Below are 10,942 nucleotides of genomic sequence, written 5' to 3' on the forward strand. Positions count from 1 at the left end.
TGGTGCAACAATATATACGGTGAACAATATATTTATCCTATTTTAATTAAAAAAAAAGTATTTCTGGAGTTTTTTTGAAAAGGTCCAATAAACCAAATTTTCAGATTTTGCTTTTTGGGTGTTTAATACGCGGTTTCAAAAACACCCAAAAAGCAAAAACTGGAAATTTAGTTTATTGAACCTTTAAAAAAAACTCCTTAAATTTTGAAAATAAGTATTTTGGAAACTATTTTGTTAGTAATATAAAATGAAATACAAAAATCGGGATTTGTTTTTTCATTTTATCCGTTTTTAAACAGTTCTCGTAATAAGCTACAACTTTCTTGAAGACACCAAATCAATAAAAAAAATAACTTATCTTTCTAATGCTTATATCTTAAAGACTTCCGATAACTTGAAAATTTAATCCTTTACTTTTACTTTTTTGAGGGCCTTCCCTATCACAAAAAAAATCAAATTATTCGCTCTACAGCATTGCCTTGGCGTTCTCGATTGTGAGATTCCTACTCGAAACTAAGTGTCCGAAGGCTTGATTGTTGAGGCAATTGCAAACCTCTTTTTACACCTAAACTTCCATCCACCCCGGGATTCAAACTGACGACCTTTGGATTGTGAGAGTCCAACTGCCTACCAGCGAGTCCACCGAGGCAGGACCCAGGGAGACGACCCCTACACCTGGACTGAGCTATCGACCTAACTCTTTAGGTTAGACCGGGCCAACACATTTACTTCCCCATCCGACGGAAGACGTGGTCTCGTCTCGAAAAATGCCACCGGGACCGTCTAGGATCAAACCCAAGCCGACTGGGTGAGAGGCAACCACGCTTACCCCTACACCACGGCCCATATCACCATAGCAGCCATTTTATGTCACGCATATATATCTCCATGCAATTTTGGTAGCTGTTCGTACAAAAATGGTACGTAAATATTCGAAAATCTGCAACTTTTAATTTTTAAATTAACTTATTTTCAAAAAAAAAAAAAATGCGGACGAGTTATGATTTTTTTAAATGGTGATTATTGTAAAAAAATCTTGTACATAAAGTTTAAAATTTCTAAACTTTTCGAAAAAAATATTTTCAGGAAAGGAAATCATGGACACTACTTAAAAAATCAAAAAAACCGGAATTTTTCGGACACAATTTAATTTTGAATGGCTATATTTTGAAAACGTGAAGTGCATCAAAAAATTTGTAAGGTCATTTTCGAATGCAAATTCGAATTTAAATAATAAAAATAAGGTCAAACAAGTACGAAATTCCAGATTTTTTACCAAAATCACTGTTTCAAAAAAATATAACTCGTCGGCAAAAATTTGGTCCATACTTTTGAATGGATTTAATGATGCGAAGTTTTGTCCCCTGAAACATATTTAACAAAGAAAAATTAAAAAATATGGATTTTGGGAAATTGATTTTTAGTCAAACTAATTTGTTAAAAAATCCCCAAATTCATGATCCGTGTACCTATTTTTTCTAAATAGTCCTTAATAATACCTACAACTATGCTGATGAAAATTTACCAATTCCTGATGTAATATTACAAATGTTTTGCCACAAAATCTGTCACCATTACCTGATGAACATTATAATACCATCATTTTTTTCTGTGCAATCAAAATAAATCCTTAAAGGGTTACGGATTTTTAAATATTAACAAATTATCAATATATTTTGAAATTGATCGGATATGAATATATTTTTAACTTTATAAATTTCTGAAATATTTGGTAAATAAGACATTTTGATATACTTGTTTATGAAACATTCAACAGTAAAATACATTTCAAAACTCGTTTCAAAACGTAATGAGCATTTAGCATTCTGATTTCAAAGCAAAAAAAAGTAGTAAAAGTTTCTTATATTCCAAGTCATTCATATTTCCAGAGTTAGTTAAGTTTGTTGATCATAACTTCTACTGTCGAAAAACGTAACTTTTTACACAAACAATCACTGTTAAGTAAGATTCTTCAATTGAAAATGAAGTTTAATAAATTGTTTGATTTTATTTATAAAATGATATTTGACCATCTTATGTTATAATTCAAAAGAAGGCATTTTCAAGAATGACTATTCTGTGAAATACCGTTTTCATGTAAAACAATGGAAAAGCAGATTACATTTTTAAGACTTTATGTTTTCCCCCTAGAACTCTTCTCGCCAATTAGGTTTTACGACGACTCGGTTTTGAGGTTAGAAATTTGACAGCTTGGCTGCACTGTTTACATTTTTTGCGCGTGTGTCTCTGTAAAAATGTGTGTGCGTGTGCGCTCGTGACGTCACGCTGTAAAACCTAATACCTATATCCTATATAGGTATTTGTTGCAATTTCGCTGAAGAGCAAAATCGACCAGAAAAAGATGCTGAAAGAGAAAGATGGTGGTTATGGTACACAATAAGGTTTTACAGCGTGACGTCACGAGTGCACACGCACACACATTTTTACTGAGATGCACGTGCAAAAAATGGTAAACAGTGCAGCCAAGCTGTCAACTTTCTAACCTCAAAACCGAGTCGGCGTAAAACCTTATGGTACACATGTCATGACCAATTGACAAAGAACTTTGTATAAAGCTCTTATCATGTTTTCTCGTAATTTTGATTTGTTTATATTTTCTTATGGAAATTCTTCGACCCCATTTTAGTCAAATTTGATTGGATGATTGCCTTATAAAATACCAAAAATAAATATTTTTTCATTATTTTATCGTGGCCATGTTGATTTTTTTTAAATTTCTTGACCACTTGAGAGTATTCATTTCATGTCGTGGAAACTACTGCCGAAATAGTAATTTTCATGTCCAGCACTAAAATAAAAACCACAAATTGGCTATAACCATATGGTTCGGTAAATGTCCCCCGGGAGAACCTTCCTTCAGGGCATCGGCCACTCCAGGTCACGGCCACCACTGCCGAAATTGCCATTTTTATGTCCTTCTCTTTGAGAGTACCGGCAACTCCAAGTTGAGACCAATATCCCATCCAGGGAGATGGGGGTAAGACGGCCACCCTAAGGGAGAAGTCTAATAAAATTTACACAACAGAATGTTTTGATCTCAAATTACGTACATGAGCAATTCTCTACCAAAACCGGAAATGGATTTTATTTGAATTTTTTGATTTGGATCAATCTTTGTGGAGGCCTTCCCTATGACCAAATAAGCTATTTTGCGGCATTGGTTCACCCATACAAGTCTCCATAGAATTTTAACTGCTGTCCATACAAAAATGGTATGTAAATATTCAAACAACAGTAACTTTTGAGTGAATTTTATGATCAATTTGGTGTCTTCGGCAAAGTTGTAGATATTGTTGAGGACTTTTGAGAAAAAATAGGTACACGGAATTTTTTTTTGCAGATTTTTTAATCAACTTTTTTTTACTAAAACTAAATTTCCCAAATTTTGATTTTCGAAATTTTTGGATATGTTTTAGGGGACAAAAATGCGCAACTTTTGAGCTGTAGAGAAACATGGTCAAAAAAATCTGCCGCCGAGTTATAAATTTTTGAAAAAATAGTGATTTTTGGAAAAAATCGAAGTTTCATGCAAAAACAAATTTGACATTATTTTTTAATGCAAAATTGAATTTGCAATCGAAAAGTACTTTACAGATTTTTTGATAAAGGGCTCCGTTTTCAAGATATAGCCACCGAAAGTTTGATTTTAGCGAAATAGTTGCTGTTTTTCGATTTTTAAAAATAGTGACCATGAGTGATCATTTCTAAAAATATTTTTTGGAAAAGTTTAGAAAATGTGCTATAAAATTGTCTAAGAGACATTGCAGATTGGACCTCGGGTTGCTGAGATAGAGCCGCATTAAGAATAAGAAACACAAAAATTGAAGTTTTCTAATTCTCACCAAAATAAGCCACCATTTTCTAATGACGATATCTCAGCAACTAATGGTCCGATTTTCGATGTTAATACATGAAACATTCGTGAAAATTTCAATATTATTGTGACCACATGTTATGAAAAACTATGATTTTTTACTACAAAACAAACACAGATTGATACATAATAATTAGTTTGTGTATTTCGATTAGAATAAGTAAATCAAAATTATGTAAACAATATTAAATTAGCGATTTTTATGAAAACTTTGATAGGATTTCACACTATTCAATGAGTTTTTCTATATCACAGTAAAGAATATTGTCAAAACGGTAGTTAACAGCATTTGGATTAAAAATTGATAGTTTTATTGAAAATGCTTTTCCTTATCTACAAATATGTCTTAGTGGCCGTCTTGCCCCCAAATAAATTTTTTTTTAAACATTTTTTTTTTGTAAATATCTAATTGCATTTTTTAAACGTACGACGCTCTCAACGCTCCCAAACCAACTGTCAATAAAACACGTGGTTTTTCGCTAAATATGAACTGAGTATGAACGACAGCTCTGTTTATACAATACCACTCACTCTAGCGTTTGGCATATTGCACAAGAACAACAAATAACATTTTTAAATTCACATGTCAACCCATTCAAACGACATTGATATCCCTCTTGTCATCGATATAATTCCGAACGCTTCAGTTTAGTTTGCATCGAACACAATTTTTTCTCTGACTTTTCATGTGGCCAATTAGGGGTTTACCGGCAAGGGCTATCGGCCTAAGGGTGCTTGACGCTGAAAATGTCACCCCTTTTCATGCCAGGCTCTAAGAAGTTAGAATGCATGCAAAATAAAAGTTCGACCGGATGTCGTAATTTTTCTTGGAAGCAATTGATATTAATTCGGGATTCTACTTGAGTTATAATCGATTGTATACATGCACAATACACTTTAGGTGGTATGGTTTACATTTACCTAATATGTTTGGAAATATTTAGGGGACAATAAATAACATATTTGCCATAGAAGTTTTTAACAAAACCATTTTAATATTTTTTTCATTTATAGTGTGACAGCAATTTAATAATACTAAGGTAACTTTACAATAGGACGTAACATTGAGCGTTTTTAAGATTACCTTAGAAAACAACTTGGTTGCAAAACAATCAAACAAAAGGCATTTTCTCCATGTTTTTGTTGATTTTATAATTTAAACATAATTTTAAATTCAAAAGAAATTTTTGATATGGCTTAAAACGACAACGACATTTCTGACAAAAAAGTTCAAAGCATTGTATAAAAAATTGTATGAACATTTTATAAAAACTGATATTTTGTTGTTAATGATGAAACCATGCATTTTTGTTTAAGAAGTGTTAGTGTTAGTGTTTTGTTAGTAATTTTGATTAAAACTGTCTTTAGTAATCGAAAGAATCTAGAAAAAGGCAGTTTTTTTCAAACTTTGAATTTAATATACTTAAAATATTCTACGAAACAGGCTAATATTGTTAGATAATCCCCATCTGAAATTTGAATTGTACGACAAATTCATTTAATTGTGTTGCACACCTATAGAAATTTTATATTAACATCGAATGTTCAAAAATCAGAACCAAATCGAGTATCAATAAAATTTCATTTGTTTACCCATTGTAGACCTTTTGATATTGAACCCCCACGAAAACACACACACACCGGTTCCGTGCATCAAAAGGATCGATTCTTTCTGTCGGAACACCTGGCCAGATGTCCCGACATGGCATGACTTTCGGATGGAACCTACCCCACCGAAAACGTGTCCTTTGTCCCGAGATTTTTGTCACAAAAGTTATATGCATTTTTCTGAGCTTTTTTTTCCCTTCAATAAAAGATCCTCCAAACTGTATAATTGGCTTTGATCGCTGCTGCTGCCTTTTGAGTGGGCCCATTGTGTCCTCTAATTTGACATAATTGGTGATCTGAGGAGTAGAAAGGAAGGTTCCCATTCATGCAAGAAGTAATTTATGACACATGCGCTGGAGGGCCTCGTGGCGCGGTGGTTAGCGGCTTCGGCTGCCGATCCCTAAGTTGCTGTGGGGCGCGGGTTCGATTCCCGCCTTATCCTCCTGGGCTTCTATCGGATGGGGAAGTAAAACGTCGGTCCAATTGCGTAAAAGAGGTTTTGAGTGACTCACCACACATAACCTTCGGACGCCTAGAAATGAGCAGAAACTTGCAACAGAGCCCACAAAAGACCCGGGGGTCGTTAAAGTGGATTGCTTTGCTTTTTGCGCGCTCGGCTTGGCTTGCACGAAGAACGCAAGGATTATTGTAACTTTGGGTCCTTTTTTTGAGGCCGAAAGGCAAAAAGTGTTGTTTCGATTTGCAGCTTGAGTGCGATAGCGAATCAACAATGCACACACACGCACTCCCAGCACAATTGTTTGACCCGAGAAACCTAAAGTCCTTTGAGGATCCCTGAAAAAAAAAGTCTTACCAAATTGTAAGAGTACAAAAGGACGCAACGCGATTTGTTGCGTTTTGAAGCACGTGATCGTTTAAAAAGAGAAGAAGCGATACGATCGGACACGTGAGCGAAAAGGGCACCGCCATAACCATGAGGGGAAAAAAGTGGGAGGAGCTTCCTCTCAGCAAAAAAGGACTATCTCTCCTGAAAGGGACGAGTCCTTACTTTGTCCCTACCTTTTGCCCAGGGCAGATTCAATTTTAAATTTTCAACCCCTGAACTGTGTGTGTGTCGTTCGTTGCTTTGGCCTTCATCTTTTCAGCATCATTATTTACTTTAATTCTATTGAATTTTGAATTTAACGCCAAATAAAAAGCACTTATAATGCTCGGATGAGCGAAACAATTTGTGCCCTTGTTCGAGAGGGCGGACAAATCGAAGATCGAGGACGGTGACAAATTTGTGACAGGGAGCAGATGGTTTAGCGGACACGATTCGGCGGCGAAATCTGGAACTTCGGCTTGAACTACCTAAAAACGTACCTTGTTATGAGGATAATAATTTTATCCAAATGCATTACCGATTTTATTTATTTGGTTATATGGTACGTTATCCATTAGTGGACCCCTTTCCTATAGTGGACCCTCTGAAGGTTTTTTGATGAAAAATTCAATAAAATCACGATTAAAAGAGTGTTTTTGTCTACAAATATTTTATTTGGCATGTTCAGCACCATTTTAAACCATGTTGACTGACATTGACGTGTCCTTTCAGCCAATATAAGTGTTTTGAGTTCAACATCTGAAATCGGCAATATTCACAACAAAACAGCAATTCCATTTTATGACTGAATTAACTATTCAATCATTTTTTCACTAATTATTTAACATAAGTAAGTCGAAATAATGTAAGTTTAAGGAAAAAAACGAAGAACTGCTCAATTTCAAGCAAAATTCACGGGGTCCAATAAAGGAAAACGAAAATCCTAACTTTTCCAAAAGTGAACCCCTGTTATTTTAACTTACAAAACTAACTTAATCCACCTACGTGGTTGAAGCCTTCCTCATTCATTTCCAACAATGGCTGATGTGATGGAATTGTACAAACATTTCATCTATTTTTCAGATCCGGAATAAAAAAGTACATAAATATCACTTCAGTGGCCATACCTCGAGACAGGGTTGCAAGATCATCAATGTTTTGAACTTGTTGAAAAGATCTTTTGTTAACCTAACCAACGATGGGTCGGATGGTGGATACGGACATAGTTTACATACATTTAAATTAGATCCAGCTTCCAAAAAGTACATAAATGTCACTTAAGTGGGCATATCTCGAGACAGGGTTGCCAGATCTTCAATGTTTTAGGCTCGTTGGAAAGGTCTTTTAATAATTTAACCAACGATGGGTTGGATGGTGGATCCGGACATAGTTTACATACATTTAAGTGAGATCCGGATATATGTGAAAACACATTTTTATACATAACTTTTGAACTACTTATCGAAACTTCAATCTGTATAAAACTCGATCTATGGGACCCTAAACCAAGTCGAATGCAACAGGTTCGGGTCAAATCGGTTCAGCCAGTGCCGAGAAACATGAGCTAGTTTGATGGTCACATACATACATACACACACATACACACAGACATTTGTTCAGTTTTCGATTCTGAGTCGATATGTATACATGAAGGTGGGTCTACGACGTTTTTATACAAAGTTCATTTTTAGAGCAGGATTATAGCCTTACCTCAGTGAGGAAGGCAAAAATGAAGAACACTGTGTATTTAAGCAAAAGTTTTTTTTAAACAAACAATGAATGCTTGTTGTAATCAATCAATATATTATATATATGCATATATTTCAATCATGAGTACAAATATAGCTGTTTTCATGTTAGAAGTACCAAAGTTATTGAAACTGTAAGAATTTATAATTGATCTAAACTTAAGTTAATTGTACTTAATTGGAGCATCATAATTGATGTTTGAAATTGATATTTTATAATAATAAATCAATAACCAAACTTTTTTTTTGGAAATAGGCATGCGTGGTTTTATCAGCAACTGTAAACAAATCCATTGTTATGTTTTGGTCAACTATTTAAGTAATTATTATGGAAAATTGGCATCAATATTAGTTTTATAATTTTTATATTAACAGTTGACACGTTTTATTTGATATTTTTTGGAAATATGAGATTAAAAGTCTTTTAATTTATTTGTTTACAGTGAAAAGTTAGCAAGTACCCTCTTTTAATCTTTATATCTACACAGAAAAAAATCAATTCTCGTAATCGTGAATTAAGTTCACGAATGTGAGAACCACGAAGGAATTTATTCATGAGTATGGTGCATTTGCACTATAAACGTGAATATATTCCTTCGTGGTTCTCGCATTCGTGAATTTTATTCACGATTTCGAGAATTGGTTTTTTTTAGTGTATTATTAGACTTACACCATGCATCAGAACATCAAATATCGGTTAAATTTGATATAAAAACAATAGTTTTCCTACAGTGGACCCGGGTTCACAATCGGATTATGGACCCGGGTCCACTATCGAGAAATTAAAAAGAGAGATGTGAGCCGGTAACATGGAGTTAAACTTTTGCAACTGTCATGGTAAACTTCACAGATACTTGACAGAAAGTTTAACTCCATGCTGCACTTTTAATTTTTCGATAGGAAAAGGGGGTCCATAACTGGCAAAAAACACTTTTTTCAAATTGCTATTTTTCTGCACAAAAGCAAATAATTGATGAAACAAATAGTCAGAATTGTTCAAAAGGCTTCAGATTTCATTGTGTTGTACAAAGTGTTACGAAATAGTGCTTAAAATATTGAATAATTGTGAAAAATGCTCATCGATTCTACTAGGGGGTCCACTAATGGTTAAAATACCCTTTATCGTCGGTTACAAAATTCAACACATTAAAAAGCTCAATTAGTCCCATATGATTATAAGTATGGTTGGTAATTATTCACGATTTTGCGGACAGCGTGAAATTCCAAAATACCCTCGAAATTCCGTTAAATTCAAGGATTTTTTAAATCTTATCTAATCGAACACAAGCGCAGCCAGGCCTACTGCGTTGTGTTAACCGCAGAGAGAATTATGAGAAAGGATCACATTTCACATACATTGGCTAATAATTATAATTTTTAGGGGGCAGAGGGATTGGGGAATGGAAAAGTGGGGAAGGTGAACGGAGCGAGGGGTATTTAATTTATAATATTATAACATAGATGATACTTCTGGTAAATAATGATAGAAAGCTCTCACCAAGAAACAGAAAATCTTCAACAAACAGCTCAAATCTACAAAAGACACAGTCAGCTGGTATCCCGTTCGTCAGATCCCAGGTTCTTCTCAGGAGACAGGCCGATCGGATGACGTGGGAGTGCTCCTTTTGCACCGAATATGTCCGCTCCCAATAAATGTATCTGGATGTTTCGCTGGTTCTAACGGAGAAGTTACACTTATGACCTGTTTCGGCAACTGTAGAACAATCTTTTCACAAAGAGAAGTAAACTTTTTGCAAAAAAACAGAAAGTTGAAAAAACGACAGCTTTATAATTGTCCAGATGCACTGTGAACCGTCGAATATCGTGCAGCCGTGAAATTCAACGATTTTCTTAAACGAAATTTTAAAATATCAAAATTTCACAAATATTTATACCCGTCGATTTTTAATTTTTATTAGTTTTCAATTGAAGAACGTGATATTTACCAATTGAACTCTTGCAGATATTCGGTGGCAGTAATGAGAATATAATGGAAAATAAACATTTAAATAAAATTGTTACAACATTTAACAAGGAGTTAAGAGGCAGTATTTGTAAATATTGCTCGGTTTGTTCTAAAGGTCGTATCGAGGTGCTCCGATTTGGATGAAACTTTCAGCTTTTGTTTGTCTATACATGAGATGAACTCATGCCAAATATGAGCCCTCTACGACAAAGGGAAGTGGGGCAAAATGGTCTTTGAAGTTTGAGGCCCAAAAAACCTAAAAAATCTTAAAATTGCTCGCATTTCCGTAAAAATTCATCAATTCCAACTCTCTTAAATGCATTCGAAAGGTCTTTTAAAGTACTTCAAAATGTGCCATAGACATCCAGGATTGGTTCCACTTTTTCTCTTAGCTTTTGCAAATTACTGTCAAAAATTGATTTTTTTAAAACCTTAAAATCTTTTTGCAACAGCCTCCAACACCCATACTCCCATAGGTCAAAAGATAGGTAATTACATAGACTATAAGCCTACGGAAATAACTTTTTGGCCGATCGCAGTTTTTCTCATAGTTTTTCGATTTTTCTAGAACAAACATTTTGCAACGTTAGTTTTTGCCCTGTAGGCCGCCATAGCGGCACTTTTTGGTCTCAATTTTGTCATATTCGAAATCCTCGGACAATTTCACGTATGTTATAAGTATTGGAGTTGTAAATTTGATTTAAAATATAATTAAATAAAACATTTTTGAAAAAAGAAATAGATCTTATTTACCCTGTGATCAATACGTCAAATGCTGTATCAAGTAGGCGAAAACCTGTTTTACACCTAATTAAACAAATTGTTAAAAAAATATTTTAATTCATTCTTAATGGCAATTTTTCCAATCAAATTTACAACTCAAATACTTCTAACTTACG

The sequence above is a fragment of the Culex quinquefasciatus genome, chromosome 3, assembly GCF_015732765.1.
Source record: "Culex quinquefasciatus strain JHB chromosome 3, VPISU_Cqui_1.0_pri_paternal, whole genome shotgun sequence".
Classification (NCBI taxonomy): domain Eukaryota; kingdom Metazoa; phylum Arthropoda; class Insecta; order Diptera; family Culicidae; genus Culex; species Culex quinquefasciatus.